The 7,989-nt window shown below is 36.7% G+C and overlaps 1 long non-coding RNA gene across 1 annotated transcript; it reads right to left on the reverse strand.

Annotated features, from left to right (window-relative positions):
• Positions 1–292: 292 nt before the first annotated feature.
• LOC146762333 (uncharacterized) lies at positions 293–6,804 on the reverse strand. The gene is made up of 3 exons (XR_014942177.1): positions 6,695–6,804; positions 1,258–1,371; positions 293–468 (listed from the first exon to the last, which is right to left on the reverse strand). It is a non-coding gene; the product is annotated as an uncharacterized LOC146762333 (long non-coding RNA).
• Positions 6,805–7,989: the final 1,185 nt, after the last annotated feature.

Genomic DNA, 7,989 nt, shown 5'->3' on the forward strand with positions numbered 1-7,989 from the left:
AGAAGACAGATAAACTTCCACACACAAAAGCCCTTTTCAGGCTGCAGAATCTCTCCATTTAATCTAACTATCAGTTGGTCTGGTAAAAGGTAAAATGCTTCTTGCTACAGACTCAGCCTCGTGAATACCAAAGATAAGCCAGAGAGACTGAAATGTCATACCTGGGCCCTGTCACTAAGAAAAAGCAGTGCTGTTAGTTATCCAATTAGCTAATGTAGCCTCCAAAATTCTTTAAGTACAAACATTTATGTACCTTTATTACTCATCATAATTAACAAACAATATAAAACACTTTGCTGTAGCATTTGCTAGTCTTTAATAGTTAAAACAAGGTAAAGCACAATTAAATACAAGGTTCTCTCCATTTATTACCGATTCTAAATCTTTAAATCCTTTTTCTGAATGGAATTGAAACTCAGCCATGGGAACTTTTCTTTCTTCGGGTTTCCATTTATGTCCAGAAAATAACTGAAATCCAGAAAACAGAAAGCTTAGCAAACTACAGATGTTAAGTACATAGGATAATCCGTTTTTAAAAGAATTAATACCTTATGCTTCTCTTTAGTGTGTTAAGAGGCCAAAAGGGCCATAAAATTAAACCAGAATCCATCCTAGCTACACATCAGGTCAAGAGATAAATTAGATCAACTGAAATATAGTTATAACTCAGAATTACGGAAGGGGATTATCTGATGCAACTGAGAGAACAAAGACAGCAGTTTCCACACAAACTTTCTGCTAATTCAAAAGCTCAGTCCTCATCAGATGCACTTGTAGCATTCCTTCTGGTTTTGTACTTTCAGGAAGTTAAAACGTTAGTTAAGTTGGCAAAGCAGTAAGATTTTGTGCTGACAGATTCATGTCAGTGCTGCCAGGAGTGCAGACCAGTCGAGGGTTTTTCAAAGGCAAAGACATTTTCTTTGATGTTCACATGCCCTTTCGTACAACCTGCAGTGTCAACACTTTGCTATGATGAATTGTAAGGCTGGTGAGCAAGGAGGAACTGCTTTGTGCCACGTGTTGTGCATATGGCATCAGCAGACTCCTTGGTGCAGCATTCCTTGTCTGTTGCTGCCAGACATTGTTTTTCTTTCCTTCAAATTCATTTCTAAGGCAAGGATTTAGTTTGGTGCAGCTGCCTTCCGATCCTACTGTTTCTACTGCTCAAATTTCCCTACAGCAACCCTAATTAATATATATATTATCCTGCTGTGTTTGCTTGTTTATATCAAAATATTCCATTTTAGAAGTCCTTACCTTGTCTTGCTATGGTTTGATACCACATCAAGAGCTCTGAGTCACTTCCCTCCATCAGCATCTTCTAAGACCCACCATCTTTTTTTCTCTTGCAATGGAGTAAATATTTCCTAACTAATCACACAAAACAGCAACTTTGTATTATGGCTTTATGGCTCAATTTTGAAGATGAAGTACATCAACTAATATGAGATTAGTCTTGAAAGGTATTTTCCACATCTTCCACCTTACAGTAACAGTGCAGACTCTACACAGTGAATTCAATGTTATTATAATTTATAATGAGTGCTCATCCTATTGTTTTTGTTTTGAAGGCTCCTTCATAGAAGGAACACATTAACTTGTGAGACCCTTGGACTACTGACTGGAAACCATTGCTTCTTTACTTAGCTTATTTTTTCTTACTTGGTATATTTTATACATTTTAATGACATAGTAATTTCCAAGTACAAAAAGCCTGCACGGCCATTGCTAGGAGAATAAAACTGCATCTAGCAACAGCTAACATGAAAAGAAAGGTTAGATGGCAACCACCAGCTGCTCTAACAAGAGGAAAGAGGCTTAGGATTGTTGCTAGGGGCTCTGAAAGTCAGTCAGCTCTGCAAGCCAGATACATGTGCAGTGAGGCAGGTAGTGAAGCCATTTACCCCTGTTCAAAAATAAGTCAATTTCTGTCCAAGCCAACTTCTTATGTTATCTTTTTATTTTGCTCTGCATCCCATTCCTCTGCAAGCAGAGTTTAACACTGATACTAATGGAGGGACACGCCAATAAATTCCTAATGTTCCTCTCCCTTTACATCCTGTTCACCAGGGGTTGCTTTATTGCTAAAATTAGTAATTCAAAGCCAGATGAGATCAGCTAGAAGTACTATGTGTTTAAAATACTGAGCGCTTGAACTACTAGGAAGAAGTAAAAGTACTTCCTTTTGTACTGGCTGCCCATTCTAAAACTGCATAGTACAACTATATGGCAGACCAATGCCTACATAGCAGGCTTAGGTACCAAATATCCTCATGTTTTGCAAGTAGACTTACTAAACAGTCAACAGAGGGCTCTAAAACTTGGTCTCCTCTTTTGAATGTCTCCTGTTCTCCTCTTCCTTCCAAGTGCAGATCACTTGTAATGGTTAAATTTGGCATAGAGTACCCTTAGAGTTTTTATGGTAAAATTCTGTATTTAAAAAAATTACAACCACGCACAATCTTTTTGTTCACAGAGATGTTTATTTTTGTCTTCAATGTTCGTAGGGAATACGATTTCACTACAAAAGTGTCTCAGAGAAACTCCATTCAAAATCTAGGCTTAAGAATGAAGGGAAAATATACTTTCAGCTGTACCAGTCCTGAGCAAAGATTAAAAAAAAAAAAAAAAAAAAAAAGAAGGATCCTCTAGAGATAGGAAGCAGCACCAATAATACCAGAGGGCCTCTTACTGACATCTGCTCGCGCCTTCTTTCCTGCTTGAGAATTGGCTAAAACTTAGGTGGGAAGAATTGCTTTGTTAGAATGCAGACCTAAGATTCGCAGTCCCAATATCTCACCAAATGCATTCTTTCACAGTCGGAGTTCAGGGCCTCAGTTTACTTTCCATTAAGTAGTCAGGACTTCTCACAGCAAGACTGTCGCCCCCATGGTGTAAAATTTTCTCTTACTTAAATTGGTAAATAAATATTTATTTAATATACTTACTTTAATAAATATTTATTTCCTAAGCAATATCAAGTTCCTGAAATGTAACATTGTTCTTAGAAGTATACTATTCATATGCCGTTATAAAACTTCTGATAACATCAGGTCTCAAAATAATTCAAGTGGCTTACATTCTGTCTCTTGTTCTTTCAGCAAAAAGATTTCAAACTATTGGTAACACTTGGTACTTAGTTCTTGGTTTATCCAGGACATTCAGATTCAATCTGACAACGTAAATACTTCTAAGAGTCAGAACAGAAAAGGCACTTACTCATTTTGGGGAAGACACCTGGCAGGTAAGATTTTTATTTTCAAAATAACAAGCCCTTTTTCTGACAATAAAACCCTTAAAGACTATATTAGATAAACATAAATCCTACAAATAAAACCAACTTATGTACCCCTTCCCAAGAAAGGTAGTACTACTCTTGATTGGGAAATTGAGAAGTGTGAAAGCATCCAGAAATACTCAAGTTTTATTCACTTCTGTGATACTCCAAGCAAGCTATCACAGCTGACTACAAGGAAAAAACAAAATCTCCTCCAAAGAACATGTTTTACCAATCAAAAGCCTCTGAAATTTCTGGACTGTTTCTTATTAGATATTTGTATGAGCAATAAAACAAAAGATTCTAGGTTTATAACCAGGAACATCACCGTCGTTACAACCAACAACTTGTAACTCCACTCCATCCAGAGGAGTAAATCTCTTAACAAACTTTGTTCCAATTGAATCATAGTCTCTTTGATGCTCTGCATAAGGCACTTAATAAATTTCAAGAGCATCTGACAGTGTTGTTGGTAGTTCTGGTCTGTCTGTGAGGGTGCCCTATTAACACGTCAAGATTAACTGGCTAAAGTGTAGATTAATCACCGAAAACAGCCATATGAACTACCAGCCACAAAACTATTTTCAGGAGCCACATCCATTCTAGCCTGGATCCTTACTACCCTTCCAACACAGTTATCCTTTTTTTAGTAGCCCAGGAATCAAACCCTCTAAAACTGTGCAGTATCTAAATGTAGAAGCGGAAGCTATTTTGTACTCTTTAACCACAACAGCTGCCCTTTCAATATGTGATCTGCACCCAAGAGAGAAATGATCATGAAATTCACAAAGACCTGTTCTGTCTTTTGGCTGAAAGTCACTGAACCAACAGGTATTAAGAGCTATACAGAAAACACACAAAGTGTAAGATACCCCCTACCTCCAATCCTGTACATAGAAGAAAACAGTGTACTCAAGAAGTCATTATGTAGTAGCTTTTCTAGGTATTGTTCTGAACTCTTTTCATTTTTCCTATTACTCTCAGTCTTTCTGTTAGAAGTTGTTTACATTTTAGAAACTGATGCTGCCTGCTCCATTTCTGTAGTAAATGTAGTCCTCGGTGTCTGCGGGTGCTCCTCCACAGATCTCTATTTCCAGTCAGCACCAAGAGTATTTTCTTGAACCTTGCAAAAAAGCCTTCAGATCTAGTTACCTAGCAGCATTACACCTCCACCAGTGGGAAAGCATTTAGCTTATTCTTCTGCATTTGGAAGCCCTGCAATAGAATCAGACCCTTTGCAGAAGTATAGGTGTGAAGACCAGTAATTGGCATCCCAAAAAGCCACCTACCTCCACCAGAATGCTTGAATGGTACAGGATTAGTCTAAGGTTGTTCAGCAAGAATATCTCCAGTAAGTTAATTATGTAGAAACTTGGATGACTGACAATACCGACTAATGATCTCCAAGCTCCGCATAGCACTGCCAGTCTTACAGAAACCAAGATACAGCTGAAGAACTTGAATAGCAGTCATATTTCCTATTTAGAAAAGTCAGCACATTAAATTATTTCAAGATCACTGCACCCAGTTACCCCGTAGATGTACCTCAATGAAAATAAGGACGGAAGGAATCAGAATTCTGCATTCCCTTCAGAGGTGAGACTAATGAGACTCAACAAACACGTGAAATCTTAAAGAGACTTTCCTTAGTTAGATTAATTCACAGCTGAAGGCTGTAACAGTAAGAAATCATCAGTCAGATGGCAATATAATTTCTTTTTTTTTCTTAAGAAATCTGTGCCATCAAGAACTGAGCTTCATGTTGAAGCATTCTGATTTATTCTCTGCAAAGAAGCATCAGCTTGACATAGATTATTCCATGCTCAGTATCATGTATTGTGTAGTTGTGTACTGAATGCATATCAATTACAAATTAGATCCCTGTAGTCCCAAAGTTCAGAGTTCCTAGGCTTTGTACACAGACACGACACAATCTTCCTGCACAAAGTCTAAGACAAGTCATCACTTTCTGCTGGATAGTACCAGCTACTAGCAAGGGTACAGCCATTCTTTGCTGCTGCACCATTTACTCCGTTCATATTGATCTAGACAGGAAGTAAGAATAATTTCTGTGAAGTATTGATATGTGATTAACTTGTGAAGTACATTTTTATTTTAATAGTTAAATCCTGTAAATTCTTATTAAAGGATGTGGGTTTTTTTCCTTTTACACCAAACTAAACTCGGTATCTGTCTCAGGAAAACCTGTTAAATCTCCATCTCCTGGTTAGAATTTTGACAGTAGAAAAGAAAACCTACAAAGTTCTCCTCAGTTTGACTGATGTTATGGTACAGCTTTTGTCCATTTATGTGGTTATACTCCTTCAAGCTAACACTGCTCTGTCATAAGCTGGGGGCATAATTCAGTTAAGAAAAACCTTCAAAAGCTCAAATGGTATTTCCAGCACATGCAAACCTTAACATTAAAATAGAAGAATGTGTTTGCAAAATATGCTTGAGTGGTCCACCACCAAAAACAGCATTCATTTTCTGTCTTATCTGTCTTACTCCTGAGTTAGTACAGGACAAACTTACAAGTATAGTGCTTGCTGCTGCTGGAAAAGAAACTCTAAGTCACGCTTCCTTTTCCACATGGTTTCTGTTATTTGAAGGGAAGAACACCCAGGCTCCCTAATGGCAGCAGAGTCAACTAAAGGCATGTAACAGAAAGATGCGGATATGCTTAAAGAATGCTGGATGTGCAAAGAAATACACAGTAGACAATTCCATGCCAAATTCCTCCTGTATAACAAAGCAATAGTCAGTCAGCATGTGGAAAACCACTGCACTTCTGAGACAGGAGAGAGAAAACCTGAAGAACCTAAGATGCAGAGCCATGTAGATATCTACTCTAGAAGACTTGCATGACCACTGTAAAGACCTCGTGGAAACAAATTACAAAAAGTATTGTCTTATATGGCTACCGAAAAACATCCTGTCCATCATATTTTTAACAGTGCACAGATCATAAAGCCCAAACATTTTTGGAGATTTTACGATCTGCCACAAAACAGGAAATATCTAGAGAAGCTTCAATAGTTTAAAACGTCACTTTAAAACTTCAGCCTTAATTTAGAGACTTAATACTGAGAATCTTTGAGAGGTGAAGGGTTCTCTTTGTTTGGTTTTAACTGCTGTTAGAATCAAGACTTTATATAGCATACCTGAACCTGCTACTAAGCAGAACAAGTTTTGTTTCTTTCCAAGATGCAAACATAATTTCAGAAGAAATTATAAGATCTATTAACAGTGTATCTTTTCCTTACACTACCTACAGTTAGGGGTAAAGCTAGGAAGATAAAGGACCAAACTTATAAACACTTTATCAGTGAGTTAATTATAGGCCATTTTCCCCCATTCTCCTTCCCCTTTTCCTTTCTGAAGCCAGATAATCAGCACATAAAGGAACTCACTTACATGGAATATTATCAGGCTTGCCTCGTTGCATCATCACCTCGCAAGCAACCCAGAATGTATGGCTGTTGAAGACTGGTGCATATACAAAATTTTACAAACAACAATTCTTATGGAGAGAACAGTCACAGAGTAAAACAGCTAATCAAAATACATTACAACATTAAATTCTCACTTTTTATAAATGGAGGAAAGATGCTTTTAAATATATTTACACTTCGAAAAACATCTTAGGATTACTAGAAGTCAAAATTACTTAGAAATTATGAAAGTGAAGTTCAGTTAAATTAAAACATTATGAACAAATTGCCATATTGTACTTAGAATTTTGTCTACTCTGCTGTCAGTATTTTCACATCCCTTTAATCACAAACAGACAAAAATTATCTTAACTTTGTTTAATGCCAAAACAGGCATCATTGCAACGTAAACACTGGCTATGCAGTATTTCAGTTAGAACCACCACAGCTCAACTTTTTGATCCTAGCTGTCCTGCCTTTCATCTGTTATACCTGTAGTCAGAAATTGTATTTCTACCTCTTATTCCATAAGGAACAGTGATTTCCATAAGACTTTTCTGCATTCTTTTTGACTATACCTACACTTGCACCATATTCATGAGGTTATTCTCCAGAGACAGTTGAAACGTAGTGAAATCCCCTTCATCCTCCCTTCCTTCCAAACCAAACGGCTACTTATTTCTGAAGATACAAAGAGACCTCTTGTTGGTAGTGCTGGGTGGTTTATTCACATAATGTTAAAAGAAAATAAATATCCCATTTAGTGAACTCCTGGTGATAGATTATTATTTGTTTGCAAGGAATACTGAAATGTGTTAGCATTCATTACACCTTAAACTAGAAACACATTTCACGAGACATCCTGCTATGCGATTCTGCCATTAAACTGCTTACTTTAAACAGTTTCTGCTCTCTTGTAATCCATTACACCAGTATATTCTGCAAATAGTCCCACCTAAAAATAAAACATAAAAAAATAAATTTGAGAAGCATGTATTTTTTTTTCTAAAAACTAGTATATGTTATTCAGAACAACAGCCCAGCCCCAAAAACATTTAAGAACCTTGAAATGTTTTTTTTTTCTTTTTTTTTTTTCCTTTTTTTCTTTTTTCTTTTTTTTTTTTTAAACAGATACTAAGATTTGGCCAAGTAATTGCAATGAACAGACATCCTATTTAGTAAGATAAAGCAGAATACATAATAAACAGTTCAGTAGTTATCTACCTGAAATAGCCTATAATTAACATTTGATGTCTAAAAAGTTTAAACAGCAACACC

This window comes from Coturnix japonica, chromosome 1, assembly GCF_054131305.1.
Source record: "Coturnix japonica strain WE chromosome 1, WE-NBRP24, whole genome shotgun sequence".
NCBI lineage: Eukaryota > Metazoa > Chordata > Aves > Galliformes > Phasianidae > Coturnix > Coturnix japonica.